The sequence below is a fragment of the Schistocerca serialis genome, chromosome 1 (assembly GCF_023864345.2).
Source record: "Schistocerca serialis cubense isolate TAMUIC-IGC-003099 chromosome 1, iqSchSeri2.2, whole genome shotgun sequence".
Taxonomy (NCBI): Eukaryota; Metazoa; Arthropoda; class Insecta; order Orthoptera; family Acrididae; genus Schistocerca; species Schistocerca serialis.
This window is the reverse complement of record NC_064638.1, coordinates 1,185,411,762-1,185,434,629: the sequence shown is the minus strand read 5'-3', so window position 1 is coordinate 1,185,434,629 and position 22,868 is coordinate 1,185,411,762. Positions and strand designations below refer to the sequence as shown.

General features: G+C 41.2%; 1 non-coding gene and 1 pseudogene across 1 annotated transcript; one reads left to right on the top strand and one right to left on the bottom strand.

Moving 5' to 3' along the window:
* Positions 1–13,049: 13,049 nt before the first annotated feature.
* On the bottom strand, positions 13,050–13,122 carry Trnam-cau (transfer RNA methionine (anticodon CAU)). Its single transcript has one exon. It is a non-coding gene; the product is annotated as a tRNA-Met (tRNA).
* Positions 13,123–19,085: 5,963 nt separating this feature from the next.
* Positions 19,086–19,203, top strand: LOC126426474 (5S ribosomal RNA; annotated as a pseudogene).
* The last annotated feature ends 3,665 nt before the right edge of the window (positions 19,204–22,868 follow it).

Genomic DNA, 22,868 nt, shown 5'->3' with positions numbered 1-22,868 from the left:
ATATAGAAGCAGATAAATTCAATTAGGTCTTAAAACAATTTGCTGGTATTTCAAACCTAATAGGATACTTACTCATACTAAGGCTACAAAATTTTGTTCAGTAAATGAATAAAACAACTTGTTGTCCACTGTACCAGGTGAGTCAATGCCTGATGTTTCATGTTAACTTTTGTTTTACTGCAGTAACAGGTCAAATTACTGATGAATGATTCATAGTTATGTTTGCTACAATAAGGACCCCATGTGTATAGGAAAGTGCATATCATTAGTGTAATAGGACCTAAAGTTTGGTTTATTGTGCTCACTAGTAAGAACCATTTGATAGCTAGACCATTTGTTATGATTACAGTTACTGCTTTCAGTCATAGATCAGTGAGAAAGTGTTTGTCAGTGCATTTCATTTAAAATTTATTCTAAGTAGAAAGGTATTTAGCTGAGAGAGACTTAACCTATGTGCAATTTATGATTCTATGGTGAATATTAATGGTAATATTGTTGAGACCATCTTTTTTGACTAAGCTCTGAAGACAATAGTGTGTGTCAGTACCTGTTGTACTTAGGTAAATAGTTTGTTCTGCCCTGACTATCAGCTCCAACCTTAACGTTAACATATGCTTGTGCTAGAGTTCATTGCACTCTCATGTTGCAAAGTATATGTTGTGTTAGTCCATTAAAGTTACTCATATCCGTTTTCTTGAATAGGAATGTTACTCATTCTTATGCCTAGTTAGGCTGGCGACCGTCTTCTTTATCATTTGTACTGTGTGGATAGGAAAATTTTATTTGTTACCGTTTAAACATTTACGTAATTCTGACTTTCCCTCCCGATAAGTCATTTCCATTAGGTAGATCATGGTCAACACAACAAAATTCCTTCCATAGGGTAACACTGCTCTGCTTCTTTACACTGTAATTGCTTTGACTAATAATTACGTGATACAATTTGCCTCCAGATTTGAGGTTATGGTATAACGGTAGCGGACGGAAGTGTTATAAGTTGACTATGTGAGTGAGATACTAATAGCTCTTTATCTGCTCATTCTAGCAGAAATGCTCTTCTAGCCTTCTTAACTGATTTATTAACTTCCGTAATCATAGTTGCTATAAAGACATCATGTTCGCTAATCCCCATTTTTATACTGACGTCCTCGATAAGGACCGGCCTATTTATAGCTACAAGATCTAAGACATTTCCATTGCGTGTGGGCTTCCGAACTAGCTGCTCAAGACAATTTTCAGGAAACGCGCTCAAAAGTACTTCTTACGACTGTCTTTCTGTACCCACTGCAATGAATCCATAGACATCATAGCCTGTAATCAGTGGGTTAAAGTCGCTTCCAAATAGTAGTACTGCGTGACCTGGATATTTACGCCCTACTGACTGTAGACTTTCTTTGAATGACCGTAAAACTGTTGCAGCAGAAACGGGTGGCCGATTAAAACATCCAACAATTATCTTGGTTTCGCCTAGACCTGTTAGTTTCGCCTAGACCTGTTATACACGACCAGATAACTTCACTGTCATACACAGCTTCGACCTCAATAGTGACAATATTTTTGTCCATTGCAGTGAACATTCCTCCCCCCCCCCCCCCCCCCCCATGACCTCTAATCTGTCTTTCCGATATTCGTTCCATAACTCGTTAAATATCTCAGAGGTTTCTACTTCGGGTTACAGGCAGCTCTCGGTCCCAATAATGATTTGAGCGCGGGAACTTTCCTAGAGGGCAGTAAATTCGGGAACTTTGTTACGAATACTTCGACAATTTACTGGTCTGTACTCTGAACGCGGTCTGACTTCCCTTGCTGCGTACAGAATGGCGAGCGTTCATCAGATCGCCTCAAACAACCACCTGGCCTAAAAATCCTTACGTGCATTCCACAAGTACCCTGCTACCCTAGTAGCAGCTTCCTTTGTGCAGTGCACGTCATGCTGGATCATTTCTTTGTAAGCCAGGCTACGGAACAGCTGACAGTTCTTGTTAGCGTTGGCTATACTGTTCTCACTATAATACCTGCTGTTCAGTAGCAGAAAATTGACATTTGATGTAATTTTTACTAATGCAGCTGGCCATATTCCGTATTGTCAACTTGCGAGTTTATGATTTAAAACCCGACTCGCTCACGATGAAGTTTGTGAGGTACATTCTGTCATAGTCTTGTTGGACCATATCATGAATACATGTCATTCTATGATTACAGCTAACGATGATGTTTCTCAAAGCACGTTCACTGCTTTTTTAGGAACTGAACGATCTGAAGGTGGTTGATAAAGCAACCGAAACTAGTCATCCCACTTTAATTGTATAATGAAAATTGCGGTCTTGGCAATAAAAGCTTTTGACCTTAATTTTTTTATTTAATTAATCTGTGAACTGTACTTCCTAGGAATCCATGTACTTTGAATAAGTGTTTTGACTTATTACTTGATACGTGGAACGCAACACCTTTAGCACGAGTGAAATCTGGGACCAAAATCGTGGAATAAAGTGCAGCTAATTTAATTCATGGTTGTCATCAATGAAATCCATAATATAAGTTTGTGATGTAATTTATGGAGGCTCAGAATTTAATTGCTCTTAGATTTCAAGTGGTAGGTAACGCCACAAGTTTCACAAACTCTTTAGGACACTCTTCTATCGCAGCACCCGACCAAATGTATGCGCTACGCACTTAAACAAAATTTATTATCTTTTAAAGTAGGAGTATGTTTCCTTTGTAGCTACAAAAAATGTGTTCTGTTGCTTTATATGTAGGTGGCTGTCACCAGGAGAATACGTGATGCCTACAGAGATTGAGCTGTGCTGCGTGCCTGGCCATCAGCTGCCAATGCGCCGAAGGCTACCACGCCTCGGAGAGGCGCGCCAATTTCCAACTTGATTAAAACTTGAACTATTATTTTCTGATGACGAAGATATGAATATATGACTAATTTTGGATGTAGGAAAGTTATGTAGTGATTACTGCAATCTTGTTGACCTATAATCATATTTAGTTCGAGGTGAGTAAAAGTCATTTTAATGGGAAGTAGCAGAAACAGATTTACCTACAGAATAATGGAATGATTTAGTTTTATTTTTACACGTTGCGGATAATGAATGGGACTTACAGTATGTTTTAAGTGCTGATCTAAAGCAGATGTTTGATTTAATTTACAGTGAAGCAAACAAGATTTTTTTCGGCGTCATCATCATTGCTTTTCTCTCTCGTGATGATTAGAAAAGACGAACCTGCAACAAAATATTTAAAAAAATTAATTTAGAAGAGAACTTGGACAGAAGCAGAGAGAATATTTCTTCAATATACAGTATAATAAAAACCAGAATGTAAAATGCTCCCATCACAGCATAGGAAAGTGAATATAACCTGGGCAGAGGTACGGATGTAAAAGACGCGAACTAGTTTTTCGACTTATCTGGCAGCTTCGAAGAAATTTAAATCAAAACGTCTTGTCATTTTAGCGCTTTTTTACTTGTTAGTATTAGTACCCACGTCATGTAATACAGGATGGGGCAAATAAAAGTGGGCCAGCCGTTCTGGCCGAGAGGTTCTAAGCGCATAAGTCCGGAACCGCACTGCTACTACGGTCGCAGGTTCGAATCCTGCCTCAGGCATGGATGTGTGTGATGTCCTTAGGTTGGTTACTTTTAAGTAGTTCTAAGTCTAGGGGACTGATGGCATCAGGTGTTAAGTCCCATAGTGCTCAGAGCCATTTGAAATAAAAGTGGCCCAGATGAGTGGATACCATTTGAGGCAGCATTAACGGAGGAAGAAAAGACCTGTAGTTTCTTACAACAGGATGGAGCGACTGCCCACACAGCAGGCCGAGCACTGGGAGTACATTTACACAGTCTTCACGCCTGACAGAGTTGTTAGCAGAGGCCAGTATGGTCGCGGTCCCAGCTGCCCAGCCAGGTCACTTGATCTGTCAGTGTGCGATTACTTTGTATGGAGAGCCCTCAAGTCCAAAGTGTATCGCAACACCCTCACAACCTTCAAGAACTGCAGCAGAACATTTCGGATGAGACTGTGGAAATTCCAGCACTCCAGCTTCAGCCTTCAGCAATTTGCTGACAAGTGCCCGAAACTGCCAACAGAAGAATGGTGGTCACCTTCAACATATGCTATAGCCAGGTTATTACTGTATTTCCTTTCCTGTGCTGTGTTTCTTTGTATCCTGGAACTCTGTTTGCTCCACCCTTTATAATGCATCGTGTCAAGTGAGTAATACGATACATAATGTCATGTCATCCACGATGGCATAAAAGCTTAGGATGCATGGGGTAGTTCCTACTATGGATGCACTCCCACTCCTGTGTACTTCCTATTGTAGATGCACCCTACCCTCTCGAAGGACATAAATTTGTGTCTATTTAATACCCCTCGCCGTGTATGTAACAAGTGGTGGGTTTGGGGGAGAAATGGCCCCAGGGGGAAACCATCAATCCGCCCACCCAGAAATCAAAACAACTGTTTTAGCGTCCGCCCAGGAACAAATTCACCCCCTGAAATTTTATCCATCCACAAAAAAGTTGTTTAGCTATTCCATATATGCTCTTCAGGAATATTATACTGTTGTTGTTGTTGTTGTGGTCTTCAGTCCTGAGACTGGTTTGATGCAGCTCTCCATGCTACTCTATCCTGTGCAAGCTTCTTCATCTCCCAGTACCTACTGCAACCTACATCCTTCTGAATCTGCTTAGTGTATTCATCTCTTGGTCTCCCTCTACGATTTTTACCCTCCACGCTGCCCTCCAATACTAAACTGGTAATCCCTTGATGCCTCAGAACATGTCCTACCAACCGATCCCTTGTTCAACAACAACAACAACGTCACCCACAAAATATTCGCTTCTTTTGTGCTGTGATAGGATCATCTTTCTTTCTTGTTCCCAACTTTCACTCTAACAAATTTTTCACACTGACCGCCATAGCTTGGCAAACGATATAGATTTTTGTCGATTCGGGCGACGACGGATTCGGTATCGTCTTTCGAACCACGTCGCTTATATCGAGGCAACGGATAAAGTTTCACACAGCAGGACGACCTTTAATTACACGTATTTACTATCTTCTTACAAAATTCGTACCGATTCACGCACATAAAAATGGCACGCATAAAAAACTCATAAAACGCGTTTTTTGCAGTTAGAATTTAGAGTTCTGAAAATGAATTTTCAATTTTATCGTAAGAGTACATTTTTTTATTGATATGATTCACTTTAAACCGTTTCCGCTCATTCAGTTCACGTAAGAACGAATGTTACGTGCTACATTTAGCTCGATTTTAAACCATCGTATCTCGACAATTGGTTAAGGTTACTGGACAAAAAAAAAATCATTTTGACTTTGTACAGAGTTTGAACCGATTTGTACAAGTTCAAAGCATACAAGTGACGCTTTTCAAAATCTTCCCAGAAAAATTTGTCTTTTATATGTTTTCGTACGTAAAATTCGAACAGTACACATGCACATGGCGACATTAGCTGAGCATTAGTTTCAGACCAATTACAATCTTTTGCGGAAGAAATTAATCGAGTCCCACAATTTACCTGGGCGCCAGCTCCGGTTCGTCTTTCAAGTACTGCTTTATATAACACAGGTACATTAAGACATACGTTCGAATGCCTATGCAAATGGTCTCTGGGCCGGGCTAAACAGAAAACATTTTTCCCCATGTCGTTGGCTCAAATCGGAACCGAGCACAAAGACCCACGACCCCATCCAAACCGCTATTCTGCGCGCCCTGTTCAGACATATTTGTTACAATCATTCCGCGCTATAACGATTATTGAGCTTCCTTGTCCGACGGAGACGATTTTTATGTAGGTTACAAACACAGTCAAGCAGCAGTTCAATAATTGTAACAGCGAACTACTTACCAATCCTACACAGAATCACCTACATATTAACTCATTCCGATCCAGTATCCGCTAGGAGTAACCACGGACTATTCCTGCATCAAGTGGGCTTCTTACCAGGAATCCATACAAACGCGTGTTAGACGGAACCTATCAAGCTGACAACAACCTGATGATATCCCTCATGGGTCCTCCTTCCTGCCATAGACCTCGTCAGATGCTATATCCACCCACAAACTTGTTAAGACCATAAGTTTCAATCGCCCCTCTCAACAAACTCTACTTCCCTACTGCCTCTCTGCGAATCCCGTTGATTATACCGTCCCTGCTACAGACTAGAGAGTTGGGTGGACTGATACGACACTGGTATATGCAGGCACACATCAGAATCCTAATAAATTGACAGGACTGGCGTCATATATGCAGGAAACGGTACGCTACACTCCACATTAACTACTCTATTCACTGACAATAATTACATACCTCACTAACCGTTCCTCCACAATAATAATTCCCTGTCTGACAACTTGACTAAAGCCGATCAGTTTGCGTACTGTTCTCTGATAATTTCACAATTCCTGCTGACTCAGCTCCATAGAATAGATTAAAAAAGGAAACATTTAATATGCCTGTCTGACTAAATAACACTGGTAAAATGACTAACACTGACGAACTGCCTCAATATCAGCGGAATTCCACTGTAGTTCTACTGAAGCGTTCTTGAATGCCACTGGATCGAGTTCACTGTCAAGGAACAAGCACAAAATGCTATCACTTCATCAAAATAGTCCTGTAATAGACAGATGCTTTCGCGTAACCTACATACGTCTAGGCTCACTTTTGCCTTTGACAGGTGACTTACACACATGCATACATACACCCGCAATAGTATTGAACTTTTCTTGTGTAGAAATAGGAATGTAAAAATTGAGCAAACACTTTGGAAAATGACAAGCGCGTAATAACTACATTAGGCGATTCTTATTTACATATTGCAATTTCTGGTCAGACGAATCCAAGATAATTGATGATCTACATAGTTACTGGACATTGATTGAGTGAAATGATTGATATGTTGCTTTGACGCATGACGGTTTCAGTGCTCAACTTAAATCATACAAAAAAATATCTGACTGCGGGAAAATTCTGCGTATGACTTTGAAAAGCAAATACACTGATGGAAAGAAATCGCAAGACCAAGTAGGAATTGTGGGAAGTAAACGAAAGTTGCTAGGGGTGTTTCTACATGTGAAATGTGATGTCTAATCAAATTTCGCGCCAGTCGCAATAAGAGTGGCGCTAGTAGGGCCACTATGAGGATGCGTATCAGGTTTGCTTTAAATACTTGGACAAATTCGTGAGCGTCAGTTAACTTGGAGTTTGAACGTGTACGTTGAGGTTATTCAAGAACGCCTTCAGACGACACAGACGCTATTATCAACACCTCAATGAGTTTGAACGAGGTATTGTAATAGGGGTACGAAACAATTCTGCATCAAAACAAGAAATCAATAAAAAATAAAATACAACTATCAGAAGTTGAGCTCCGATCTTTGAGCTGCACAGTAGTTTGTGTACTGAGTACTGGTGTAGAGACACAGAAATCCGACATGTAGTATTACCATTGTGTGAAGGGCAAACTCTTGCTGCAGAACAGCTTCAAGGGGTGGAGGATCATGCATTTATATTAGAAAAGGAACACAGTTCAAATCAAGACATGACCTCACTACAGTAAGTGAAGACTAACACTTCGACATATCAGCTATTGAATTAACAGGGCTTGATATCACCACGAAAGTAACCATTTCGTGTGTATATAGATCTCCCAGTGGTACTGTGGACACTTTTTTTCAGTAAATTAACAGATGTTCTAGGTAAAGTCTCAAGTAGAAAGGTCAATATAATTCTGTGTCGGGACATTAACATCAACACTAATATCATAATTGAATCCAGCAGCACCTTCATAAATATCTTTCAAAGTTTTGGCAGGTCCCTATCGGTCAACAGTGCAACAATGACTGCATCAGTAATTGACCATGTGGCCACAAATATGGACAGGGAAAAATGTGATGTAGCTGTAAAAGATCTCAGACTATCAGACCATCTCTGCCAAATAACAACAGTAAAATCAGGCATCGAATCATTTCCTAAATACAAACCTACAAACGGTATCTATCAGAAATCAAAATAAAAGATTTTTCAAAGGAACTAATAAAGTGAACTTTGAAGAGGCATTTCCAAGAGTATGCATGTCTGTATCAACATCTCACAAAAACAGATGGATAACAGCAGGTATTAAGAAGTCCTCCCAAACACCTCAGTTCCATGAAAAAGATTTGCAATGATCCGGAATTCTTAAATTTCCATCATAGATACAAAAAGATCTATAAGAAGGTGCTTTTTAAAGCCAACTGCATGTCTTCGCCAGGTGGTAGAGGATGTAAGTTCCTTGTGCAAGGGTTTCTCAATGCAGGATCGTGTGATGATAGTGGGTGGAGTGGGAAACAGTATTGATAAGGATCAGGGCTACAGTATTGAGCGTGACCTGGTGAAAATAGCCTCTGCAACGACCCATACCAATGTTGGTCTGGTGCCTGCTATCGTGTGGTACGATCAGTCCCAGTTGAACCGTTCTGTGAGGAGGGTAAATATGGAGTTGGATCAGTTGTGTAGGGCAGCCACTCTGTCAGACATTGGATTGGTTCCTGTCAAGGCTATTGAAGGGGTGGGGGGGGGGGGGATTTCACAAGGCATGGCTTACACCTCAATAGGAAAGGGAAGGATAAACTGACAGGGATGTTAGCGAAATTCATAAGGGGGACACTAGTACTCACGGATGTACCTCTGTGTCCAATGAGAAGTTCAGGCAGGCAGGTGCTAAAGAGGTCCAAAACTCACAAGATTCTCGCAACAGTAAAGTAAATAATAATGTTACCATATTTAACCAAAAATAGGTGGATTAAAGAAAAAAGTAGATTCTCACAAAAGTAAAGTAAAAAATAATGTTACCATTTTCACCAAAATATTCCGGGATTGAAGAATAAAGTTTGTTTGGATGACATTGAATCTGATAATGTAACAGATATACTATGCTTGTCTGAGCATCACATTGTGTCTGATATGGAAAAGGTAAATATCAGTGTTTATAAACTAACTGCACATATGAGTAGAGAGAATAAGGTGAGAGGAGGAGTTGCCATATATGCCAAAAGTTATCACTGGGTAAAAAGCTTAGATACAAAAAAGTTTTGTCTAGAGCAACATATAGAAGCATGTGCCTGTCAACTTAAACTGAAGGAGGGCTCTTTTATAATTGTAACAGTATATAGGTCCCCTTCAGGAAACTTTCATTTACTCCTGGAAAACTTGGATGCCTTGTTGTGCTATCTGTCAGATAGAGGAAAGCAAATTATTATTTGTGGGGACTTCAATGTTGATTCACTGAAATAGTGTAATAGGGAGAATGACCTGGAAGTCTTGCTTGGTTCTTTCAGTTTAACATCTATCATTTATTGTCCTACTCAGGCAGTAAAGGACAGCAGCACATTGATAGATAACACTTTTATAGACCACGATAAGTTTAAAAACATAAATTCTTGTCCTGTTGAGAATGGCCTTTCTGATCATGGTGCTCAGCTAGTTGCAGTATATGACATAGCTACATACAGTAATTCAAAACTACCCTCCAAAGTTGTGCTTTCAATTAATGTCTCAACAATTAGAAATTTCAGGGAAAATCTTCAGCAGTTCGACTGGGATGAGGTGTACAAGCAACCCGATGCTAATTTAAAATATAACTTATTTCATGATACACTTGTAAGAGAATCTAAAAACTGTTTCTCCAAGAAAGTAGTTACATGTGATTACAAGAAACCATGCAAAAAACTTTGGCTTACTAAAGGAATAAAAATATCTTGTAACCACAAAAGGCAACTGTATCTAACAACAAGAAAGAGTAATGACCCAGAAACAGCCAAATATTATAAAAAGTACTGTGCTACATTAAGAAAGGTTATTAAAAAGTCCAGAAGCATGTGCATCATGTCTGAGATTAATACCTCTGATAACAAAATCAAAACAATTTCGAATATTATTACAAGGGAGACAGGGCAACCAAGAGTACAGGATGATGGCATCACCATCAAAGCGAATGGAAACTTGATAAACAACAAGCAGGAAGTCGAAAACATTTTGAATAATCATTTTTTTAATGTTGTAGAGAAAATAGGATCTAAATGTTCATTAGAACAAGTAAGGCAGTTAATGGAAGAAGCCTTACCCACACTATTTGCTACAATTGAAACTTCACCCGCCTCTCCTTCTGAAATTAGGAAGATAATAAACTGTCTCAAGAATAAAACGTCACATGGAATTGATGACATTTCCAGCAGGATAATAAAAGCTCATTCCCAAGAGATAAGTGGGATTCTTAGCCACATATGTAATAGCAGGGTATTTTCCCAGACAGACTGAGGTATGCCATTGTTAAACCACTGCATAAAAAAGGGGATATGTCTGATGTCAACAACTACTGCCCAATCTCTCTTCTGACTGCCTTATCCAAAATTCTTGAAAAAGTAATGTATTGTACAGTAGCTTCACACCTTTGTAAAAATAAAAACAAAATGTCAGTTTGGTTTCCAGAAAGGTTTTTCAACGGAAAATTCTATATATACTTTCACTAATGAAATATTAAATGCTCTGAGTAACCAGAAGTCACCCGTTGGGATTTTTTATTATCTCTCAAAGGCTTTTGATTGTGTAAATCATGGAATTCTTCTAGATAAACTCAAGTGCTGTGGTATGAATGGGACAGCGCTCAATTGGTTTAAACCATACCTAACTGGAAGAGTGCAGAAAGTTGAAACAAGCAGTTCACATAATATGCAAAAAACTGGCGATTTCTCAAACTGAGGAACAATCAAGAATGGGGTGCTGCAAGGTTCGGTCTTGGGTCCTCTGCTGTTCTTAATATATATTAATGACTTGCCATTCTATATTCACGAAGATGCAAAGCTGGTACTTTTTGCCGATGATGCAAGTATAGCTATCACACCCAACAGACAAGAATTAACTGATGAAATTGTAAACGATGTTTTCCAGAAAATCGTTAAGTGGTTCTCTGCAAATGGGTTCTCATTAAACTTTGACAAAACACAGTATATACAGTTCCATACAGTAAATGGAATGACACCATTAATAAATATAGACTTAGATCAGAAATCGGTAGCTAAGGTAGAATATTCAAAATTTCTAGGTGTATGCATTGATGCATGGGTTGACTGGAAAAAACACACTGAAGATCTGCTGAAACATTTGAGTTCAGCTACTTATGCTATTAGGGTCATTGCAAATTTTGGCGATATACATCTCAGTAAATTAGCTTACCATGCCTATTTTCATTCTCTGCTTTCGTATGGCATCATATTCTGGGGTAACTCATCATTGAGCAAAAGAGTGTCCAATGCACAAAAACGTGTAAACAGAATAATTGCTGGAGCTCATCCAAGATCGTACTGCAGACACTTATTTAAAGAGCTAGGGATCTTCACTGTAACCTCACAGTATATATGTTCACTTATGAAATGTGTTATTAAAAATCTGAACGAATTCAAAAGTAATAGCAGTGTACATGGCTACAACACTAGGAGAAAGGATGATCTTCACTACTCAAGGTTCAATCTAACTTTGGCTAAGAAGGGGGTAAATTATGCTGCCACGAAAGTCTTTGGTCACTTAACTAATAGCATCTGACAGAGAGCCATATAGCATTTAAAAGGAAATCAAAAGAATTTCTTACTGGCAACTCCTTCTACTCATTAGATGAATTTTTGGATGTAGTAAGTGGGTAATTTCCCAACCCCAACCCAAAAAAATTAAAAATATTAAGTGTCACGTAATATTTTGTGTAATGCAATATCTTGTACAGACACCTTTTATTAACCTGACACGTTCCACATCATTACAAAGTGTCGTATTCATGATCTATGGAACATGTACTAATCTAATCTGATTGCTGCAAAAAATTCATTTAATGACAAAATAATATATAATGCAGAAAATACAAGCAAAGCAGTCTGGTATGTTATAAAAAAGGAAACAGGGAGAGGCTAACAAATGCAGAATTACGTACTGCTAAGGGTGTGGGGGATATGGTAATAAATGATCCATAACACTTAGCAAACAATGTAAACGAGCATTCTTCAAGTGTTGCAGAGAAGTTACAGCAAAAATTCAACAAAACAAATATAACACCTGTAAATAACGTTGCACTAAATAAAACGATGTTACTTCCAACCTCAGAGGATGAAGTCAATAAAACCAAAAACCAAAAAATAAAAAGTCAGTAGGCTTAGATGAAGTACCAATGCGTCTGCTGAAACAGTGCATGGAGATTATACAAGGCCCCTTAACATATATAATAAATGAATCCACATTAGGGACATTTCCACAGGAGTTAAAACAGGCAACTGTTGTAACATCGCTTAAGAAAGGTAATGCAGAAGACGTAGAAAATTACCAGCCCATTTCTCTGTTGTCACCATTTTCAAAAATTATAGAAGCAGTTATGAAAGACAGATTAATGAATTACTTGAATAAATACAATCTTTTAAGTGGATCACATTTTGGTTTCCGAAGTGGCAAAAGTAGTAGAATTCACAAAAGTTGTACTTGATGCTCTTGAGAAAAATGAGCGTGTTGCAAGCATATTTTTGGATCTTTCTAAGGCATTTGATACAGTCGACCACAAGACTCTATTAAATAAATTAGAAGCATTAGGAATAAGAGGGGTAGGTAACGACTGGTTTTGATCATACCTAGCAGATAGGGTACAAAGAGTAGAGATAACACATATTTCAAATAGATCGAAACATTTAGTAAAACACTACAATGAACTGAACACCCTTAGCTGCTTACAGGCGTTGACATACGTCAACGGGGACAGATGAAAATATGTGCGCCGACCGGGACTCGAACTCGGGATCTTCTGTTTACATGGCAGACGCTCTATCCATCTTTTTTTTTTTTAATCTCATTTTGTTCGCTTTTGTGCGTTGCATCCGCTCGGGGCGGACGTCGTAAGATACCCGTTTAAGTTCGTCATTGATCCATTAACTCAGTTTTTTTTATTACAGAGGGCAGCTAACCCTCTGACCGAACACGCTGAGTTACCGTGCCGGCAATAAATGCCCCGGGTGAGGATCGAACTCATGACCTTAAGATTATGAGACTTACGCGCTGCCTACTGCGCTACCGAGGCAACTGCAGGGATTTATCTCTGGCACGCCTCCCGCGAAACACATTCTCAACGTATTGTCCCGCACTACATTCGTAGTGCCCCGCCCATCACACTCATTACTCGCGGCGCGTTGCCGATTCCCGTAAGAGTTCGGGCACCGTTTGTGCATTCCCACAGAAGAAGAAGATGGTCAAGTGGCCGGTGAGCCTTAGCTATATATATATTAAGACGGTATGTGTTCTTTCGGAGATGTCCGAAAGAACAGATACCATCGGTGACCATGCAGCTCGTTAGAATGAAATTACTTGGGGTTTCGCGGGAGACGTGCCAGAGGCAAATCCCTGCAGTCGCGCTATCTTCTGTGTCCTCCATGGCTCAGATGGATAGAGCGTCTGTCATGTAAGCAGGAAATCCCGGGTTCGAGTTCCGGTCAGGGCACACATTTTCATCTGTCCCCGTTGACGTATGTCAATGCCTGTAAGCAGCTAAGGATGTTCATTTCATTGTAATTTCATTCTAACGAGCTCCATGGTCACGATGGTATCTTCTCTTTCGGACATCTCCGAAAGAACACATACCATCTTAGTATGTATATAGTTAAGGCTCACCGGCCACTTGACCATCTTCTTCTTCTGTGCGAATGCACAAACAGTGCCAGAACTCTTACGGGAATCGGTAACGCGCCGAGAGTAATGAGTATAATGGGCGGGGGCACTACGAATGTAGTGCGGGACAATACCTTGAGAATGTGGGTTTCGCGGGAGGCGTGCCAGAGATAAATCCCTGCAGTCGCGCTATCCTCTGTGTCCTCCGTGGCTCAGATGGACGCCGGCACGGTAACTCAGCGTGTTCGGTCAGAGGGTATCTGTTCTTTCGGACATCTCCGAAAGAACAGATACCATCTTAGTATATATTTAGTAAAACACTTATCAGGACCAAAATACATTAATATAGGGGTTCCGCAAGATAGCATATTAGGACCAATACTGTTCCTGATATAAATCAATGACTTTCCAAGTAGTGTTACTCATGGTGAAAAAATTCTCTTCGCTGATGACAGCAATATTATAGTCACTGAGAAAACAAGAGAACTCCTTGCCAAGAAAGCAAATGAAACTCTCAAGGAAGTTTATGATTTGTCAATAAGCAATAAAATGACACTGAACATAAAGAAAACTAATGCCATGAATTTCAATTTGAACAGGAAAAATGACAATGTAGATGGCACCTTTATAGACTGTGTTATAAATGCAGAATTTCTAGGAATTAATGTTGATTTTCAGTTGAAGTGGTGTGAACACACAAAGGTACTTGCAAACAGACTGTCATCCGCTTGGTTATGCCCTTAGAATCCTATCATCAGTGTGTAACACGCAGTGTCTTTTAGTTGCATATTATTCATATGTACACTCAATTCTTAGCTATGGCATTCTCTTTTGGAGAACAAATGCACAAAATACGAACACAATTTTCAAACTCCAGAAAAGAGCCATAAGAATAATAACCAAAAATATTAGTCGAGCTCATTGTAAAGATCAGTTCAAAACACTGTGGATTTTAACAGCTCCATCTGAAACATTTATAAGTCAGTTGTGCACATAAAAATTAACATTGGTAATTAGTGCACAAACAGCTCTGTTCATGACCATGCAACAAGAGGTAGACTCAACTTATATTTAAGAAGAAAAAATAAACATAAAACTCAAAACAGCATTTTCTACAAAGGAATAAAACTATACAATAAACTGCCAAAAATGATTAAAGAAATTGCAAAAATACACTTATTTAACAGGGCAGCTAAAAAGTACTTGTTACACAATACATTTTATACATTGAAGGATTGCTTAGATACAACAGAGTAGAGATTTGATAAAAAAATGTTGTACAAATAAATAATAATAATGATTATAAAACATCCAGCATTCCACATAACACCTTCACAATATGTTTTCTTCCTTCTTTGTTCCTTTCTAGAAATGCTTAGCCCTCAAACTATGAATAGCACACTACTAACACCTCTTCCTGAGCTCAACGTCTTACTCATTATAGAGGGATGCTGACTCAGTTTTTCAGGATAGCAAATGGGAAGTTGTGGTACAGAAAATGACACAGAGATCACCAGTGCGTATGTGTGTGTGTGTGTGTTTGTGTGTGTAGTGAGTGTAGTGTAGTGAGCGGATAGGAGGGGCGTGTGGTCAGTATACCGCTCTCCCGGTCGTTACGATGGTTTTCTGTGACCGGAGCCGCTACTATTCGGTCGAGCAGCTCCTCAATTGGCATCACGAGGCTGAGTGAACCCCGAAAAATGGCAGCAGCGCATGGCGGCCTGGATGGTCACCCATCCAAGTGCCAGCCACGCCCGACAGCACTTAACTTCGGTGATCTCACGGGAACCGTTGCATCCGCTGCGGCAAGGCCGTTGCCTATTCCACACACCCTGACTGCAAATTTGTACGTCGGTCTGGTGATTCGATCTGTTGTGCTATCATTCATTAACAACATTGCAGGTGTTTTTTCCAACAGGATAACGCTCGTTCACCTACCGCTGTTGTAACCCGACATGCTCTACAGATGGTCGATATTTTGCCTTGGCCTGCTCGGTCACCAGATCTGTCTCCAGTCGAACATACACTCCTGGAAATTGAAATAAGGGGAAACTTTATTGACACATTCCTGGGGTCAGATACATCACATGATCACACTGACAGAACCACAGGCACATAGACACAGGCAACAGAGCATGCACAATGTCGGCACTAGTACAGTGTACATCCACCTTTCGCAGCAATGCAGGCTGCTATTCTCCCATGGAGACGATCGTAGAGATGCTGGATGTAGTCCTGTGGAACGGCTTGCCATGCCATTTCCACCTGGCGCCTCAGTTGGATCAGCGTTCGTGCTGGACGTGCAGACCGCGTGAGACGACGCTTCATCCAGTCCCAAACGTGCTCAATGGGGTACAGATCCGGAGATCTTGCTGGCCAGGGTAGTTGACTTACACCTTCTAGAGCACGTTGGATGGCACGGGATACATGCGGACGTGGATTGTCCTGTTGGAACAGCAAGTTCCCTTGCCGGTCTAGGAATGGTAGAACGATGGGTTCGATGACGGTTTGGATGTACCGTGCACTATTCAGTGTTCCCTCGACGATCACCAGTGGTGTACGGCCAGTGTAGGAGATCGCTCCCCACACCATGATGCCGGGTGTTGGCCCTGTGTGCCTCGGTCGTATGCAGTCCTGATTGTGGCGCTCACCTGCACGGCGCCAAACACGCATACGACCATCATTGGCACCAAGGCAGAAGCGACTCTCATCGCTGAAGACGACACGTCTCCATTCGTCCCTCCATTCACGCCTGTCGCGACACCACTGGAGGCGGGCTGCACGATGTTGGGGCGTGAGCGGAAGACGGCCTAACGGTGTGCGGGACCGTAGCCCAGCTTCGTGGAGACGGTTGCGAATGGTCCTCGCCGATACCCCAGGAGCAACAGTGTCCCTAATTTGCTGGGAAGTGGCGGTGCGGTCCCCTACGGCACTGCGTAGGATCCTACGGTCTTGGCGTGCATCCGTGCGTCGCTGCGGTCCGGTCCCAGGTCGACGGGCACGTGCACCTTCCGCCCACCACTGGCGACAACATCGATGTACTGTGGAGACCTCACGCCCCACGTGTTGAGCAATTCGGCGGTACGTCCACCCGGCCTCCCGCATGCCCACTATACGCCCTCGCTCAAAGTCCGTCAACTGCACATACGGTTCACGTCCACGCTGTCGCGGCATGCTACCAGTGTTAAAGACTGCGATGGAGCTCCGTATGCCACGGCAAACTGGCTGACACTGACGGCGGCGGTGCACAAATGCTGCGCAGCTAGCGCCATTCGACGGCCAACACCGCGGTTCCTGGTGTGTCCGCTGTGCCGTGCGTGTGATCATTGCTTGTACAGCCCTCTCGCAGTGTCAGGAGCAAGTATGGTGGGTCTGACACACCGGTGTCAATGTGTTCTTTTTTCCATTTCCAGGAGTGTATATGGGTCATCATCGGACGACAACTCCAGCATCATCCACAGCCAGCATTAACCGTCGTTGTATTGACTGACAAAGTGTTACAGGCATGAAATGGAACCAGGCATGAAACTCCATCCTACAATCCAACATCCTGCACCTGTACAACACAATGCATTTACGTTTGCATACTTGCACTCAACGTTCTTGCGGTTACGCCGATTATTAATGTAGTAGTACTTTTCATTTCCAATGGTTTCTCTCGCGCTTACATTGACCTGTGATTTTTCAATGATAATCTCTTAAGTAGTTTAACTACACTTATGTAGTTTCGAAATTTAATTGTTTTACGTTAATTATCTTTCTGTCTGTGTATTTGGATTTATTGTTGTTGTTCTGAAATAACTTACTCGGTTTCAACGTTCTTCACTCAGTATACCGCTCTCCCAGTCGTTATGATGATTTTCTGAGACCGGAGCTTACGTGAAGTCTCGTATGTAACGTTTACTTCCAACGTAAATAGTCATTGATCCGACGGAAACAGTGGTTGCCGGTATGCCAACAGAGAAATGTAATTGCTTCTACACCTGAGATGTGTCTTCTGCAGCAGTGGACTATTGCGTGAGCTATACTGCTTCAGATGTTCTGTGGTCCACAGGAAGATGATAAGATGGCTACGAGTCGTACCGAAAATAAATTAATTAACTGAGCAAAGTGCAATTAATTCCCAATGCTCCTCCACTGCACCGTCTTGCTGTGTTAACTTCGCTGATAAAATATTTTTAAACTCTTTAGAAAGAAAATAGGAATGGGATATACTGGGCTGATATACGGAAACAGTTTTAAGCACAACAATTGACGCCCACGTGAAGAAGCTCGAAAAGTGGAGTCTATTTATTAATTCAGAAAGGGGTGTGTTTGAAAAGATTTAAATACTGCCAGTCATAATAACGACTTGGTCAGGAACACCAAATGTAAGAGGGCTATTCGAAACGATCTAAACTTCGTTATTACAGGAGGAGGAGGATTGCCTAGGATGCAATATGGAATTAAAGGATGTTGTTAAATAACATATACTCGCATTAGGCTATATGCGTATCAATAAACTTGAGTGAATCAAATGGCTAAGTAGATTATCTGAATCTATCTCAATTTCGCTGGCCCACTGATATTCTTAACATCAATTTTATGTGCAACGGTAAGTTCCTTTATCACAAGAGCTCAAGAATACTCTCAATAATTAATTTCATCTGCCTTTCTAGCATTTGTTACGTAACGGCAACAGGTTAAGTTTGTGGGAAGCGGTGATGTTTGGATTTATGCTGTCCATTAATAAGGAATAGTGGTTCAATGATCACGAAAAATGTATATTTACCCTCTAAACACTTACCATGGCCGTCGATCTTTATAATAAAAGGCTTGTAATAGCAGTTCCAGCCAATGAAACACGGATAACAAGGAAAATTATATAACTACAGGGTCCCCTAAAATAATTGATAGTTCACAATATGGGGATGGTTCTGCAGACATGGCAATTTATATGCGTGTTGGATAGGGAGAGTGGTAGAGCAGTGGCAACACAAACAACTCATTCAAGGTCAAGAAAATTATCACTCTTGGATTCAGAGACAGATCTCCTAAAAATCTACAGATGTACAATTACTTTGATACAATTATTACAGTCAAATCGAGTATGGTAAAAACCATTATGACTACATGCGTATCATTGGTCACATAATGAGTTGGTGAACAACACGAGAAAACGAGAACGAGGAAAAAGTGTCATGCATGTTGGTTGTTATTCAGTGCATAATTTTATGTACGATAATTATGAAGCATAGGATGGACTGTTGTATGAAAAATGACAGATACGAGGCAGCTGAAGTCTATGATTACTATGCTGACGTCGGACAATAATGTATGGAGATGTTCCCAGAGAGGTGGCCGCGAAATCAATATAGTAGTCGCTGAAGGTGATGGTCAGGCAACGGCCTTGCCGCAGTGGATACACCGGTTACCGTCAGATCACCGACGTTAAGCGTTGTCGGGCGTGGCCGGCACTTGGATGGGTGACCACCTGGACCGCCATGCGCTGTTGCCGTTTTTCGGGGTTCACTCAGCCTCGTGATGCCAATTGAGGAGCTACTCGACCGAATAGTAGCGGCTCCGGTCACAGATAACCATCGTAACGACCAGGAGAGCGGTGTGCTGACCACACGACCCTCCTTTCCGCGTCCTCATTTGAGGATGACACGGCGGTCGGATGGTTCCTATGGGCCACTTGTGGCCGAAAGACGGAGTGCTGAAGGTGATGGTGCATTCATTTAGACATCTCAGGATGAACTTTGATCGGATACAGGGCCACGCTGCACTTCCACCAGCAAGGAATAATGCTTGAACGTACTCATAAAGTCACGTGAATCCTGATATAAAAGGCTTCAGAAGTTTCCTGAAGATACACGCATTTGAATTTAATGATAAACTTAAGCTTGAAACACTCATCTCATTGATTTTTAAGTTCACCTGGGAGGATCTCCTCACAGGTAAATGCTTTCTTATCAAGACGCCTTTTGCACACGAAAACTGATCGAATACAACCGAAAATATAGCCACGTAAATAACTACTGAATTGAAACAGTAAGAGTAAAGAGATCGAATCTCACTACATGATGAAATAACGACTCGATGCCTAACTGCAAACTGTATCAGTAAACTCAATGAAGATACAATGTCGTACTTACAAGGCGCACACGGGGGAGGTCCTGATGGGTCAGCAGATTTCGGTGTGCCCAACCTTGCTGAGGCGTGAGGATAACAATACCTGGAACAAAATAACGAAGTGACTGACACTTGAGCGTGGAAATGCGGCAGTTGCCAGTTTACGATCAAGTGCAGTATATCTTCGGTAGTAGCACTTCTGCGACTTCATACTGAGCAAGTTCGTAGGTTCCCGTCAAAATGCAATAGTGATTTCGCCTTGCGAGCTCACAGTGGTCTCGTCGCTTTCCTAAGGAATTTCACAGTTAGCTGCATACATTCCATAAAAGAAACATGTAAAACCCTCCATAGTACCCCCCCCCCCCCCTCCCCTCAGATTTAGTGATAAGAGCGCACAGTGAACAGCCTGTTAAAAGTTGAACACAGATCAAGCATGAAAACAGGAAGGAGGGGCACTGAACTGTGAAAAAAAAGCAAAGTAGAAACAGTGAACGGTCCAAGAATAAGAAGTGCAATTTGGAGGAGGATGAAAGAGTAATGCCGTCATGATTAAGTGGTCATGGTGTTGGAGCACCATGCGAGCGACCTGTGTTCAAACCTCGCTCATGCTAATTTTTATTTTTGTCCGCTGTACTCAAATTTGTGTCTCTGTCGTGGTGTAACGTCCGTTTGCAACAGCGAGGTGTATGGAAGGGACCTATAATGACAGTTGATTCTACACAACTACTGTATTAGCGCCGGCCATTGTGGCCGAGCGGTTCTAGGCGCTTCAGTCCGGAACCGCGCTGCTGCTACGGTCGCAGGTTCGAATCCTGCCTCGGGCATGGATGTGTGTGTTCTAGTCTAAGGGACTGATGACCTCAGATTTAAGTCCCATAGTGCTCAGAGCCATTTGAATCATTTGAACTGTATTAGCAGCCGAAAGGAAGCGGATTTCGAATGGAAACCCCAAACGTTTGATGACAAGGCGACAAGTCAGCCCAATCCTCCACCGGAAAACATGTCTGGTGCGTCACACACGGCATCAGTGACAGTATGTGTGTCATGTGACAGGAATCTCTTACCGACGCACCTAATTTGAAGGCCTGGTGAGTGAGTCAGATATGCCTACTTTCCCGGTTTAGTTGCTCCTATGAATGTGAATATGATCACTCCCAAGGAAATGATGAAAACATAATAGTTTGTCACATAAGCTGCAACGAATGAACGCAACAGTTTCACAATCACATAATTTCACTGTGCTCTGTCAAAACGTACGTTTTTATCAGTTTTGAAATTGCGTTCCATTTTGAAAGTTTTGACTCTGGAATTCCTATGTTTTAACATAGTTCACAAGCGTTTATTTGTTGTTTTAATTTCTGTGAAACGTCTATATGATATCTCGCCTGCTCTCACTATTCGCCACGTTTACTAGTGACGGTAACGTACTCCTACTGCATGATTCATATTATATGTCAATGTGTAGTATGACAACTGTCAAGACTACAGAAAGAGAATAAACATTTCAGTGATCGGACGGACATTTCATAATGCTGTGAAAAAAGAAAATTAATGGCACGAAGCAGTTTTGAACACGGCACATCTACTTTGCTTATTCAGGAAATTTTACAGGATGGAAGGTGGTTTAAAATGTAGCATTGTGTGACTATTTTTTTTTTTTGAGTCATCAGTATTCTGACTGGTCTGATGCGGCGCACCACGAATTCCTCTCCTGAATCAACCTTCATCTCAGAGTAGCACTTGCAACCTACGTCCTCAATTACTTGCTGGATGTACTCCAATCTATGTCTTCTTCTACAGTTTTTGCCCTCTACAGCTCCTTCTAGTGCTATGAAAGTCATTCCCTGACGTCTTAACAGATGTCCTGTCATCCTGTTCCTTCTCCTTAACATTGTTTTCCACATATTCCTTTCCTCGCCGATTCTGCGCAGAACCTCTTCATTCCTGACCTTATCAGTCCACTTAATCTTCAATATTCGTCTATTCGTCTGTAGCACCACATCTCAAATGCCTCAATTCTCTTCTGTTCCGGCTTTCCCACAGTCCATGTTTCAGTACCATACAATTCTGAGCTCCAAACGTACATTCTCAGAAATTTCTTCCCCAAAGTAAGGCCTATGTTTGACACTAGTAGACTTCGCTTGGCCAGGAATGCTCTTTTCGACAGTGGTAGTCTGCTTTTTATGTCCTCCTTGCTCCGTCTGCCATCGGTTATTTTGCTGCCAAGTTAGCAGAATTCCTATTTCGTGAACATCAAGCCTGATGTTAAGTTTCTCGCTTTTCTCATTTCTGCTACTTCTAATTACTTTCGTCTTTCTTCGATTTACTCTCAATCCATACTCTGTACTCATTAGACTGTTCATTCCATTCAGCAGAACATGAAATTCTTCTTCACTCTCGCTCAGGATAGCAATGTCACCAGCGAATCGTATCATTGATATCCTTTCACCTTGAATTTTAATTCCACTCCGGAACCTTTCTCTTATTTCTAATACCATGTCAAGTTGTGACACTTCTTCCTCTTTCCCTGCATTAGGTGTGACTGGCTCGGAGTTTTACCGAGACCTCGCACCTGATGCAGCAGACTGCGACATTTTAAATCAACTCCCAATCATCGCTGTTACCTTAAGTTGGAAAATGCTTTATAACCTAACTAATCATTACATTAAATTAAGTATCGCCACTGTCAAGACAACATATGTAACGGATGTAACCATAAATGGAGAACGTATAAAGAGAAGAAGTGTCACATCATATCTAAGCCAAAGTGCCATTAAACACACTTTTAATTTAAATTTAAAATACATCCACAACCTATGTATCTTATTTATTATTATTATTATCTAAGTTAGCAACAAGTTTAAACAAATCACACAATGTATGACCTGCTATATAATAACAGGCAGCAGGTCTTTACCTGAGAAGTAAATAATAATAATAATAATAATAATAATAATAATAATAATACTCTCAGTCTCAAAAGTGGAACTCAGGAGCTACATAAAAGGTCATATACCAATGTTGGACTGTACTATTATCACAAGCGCG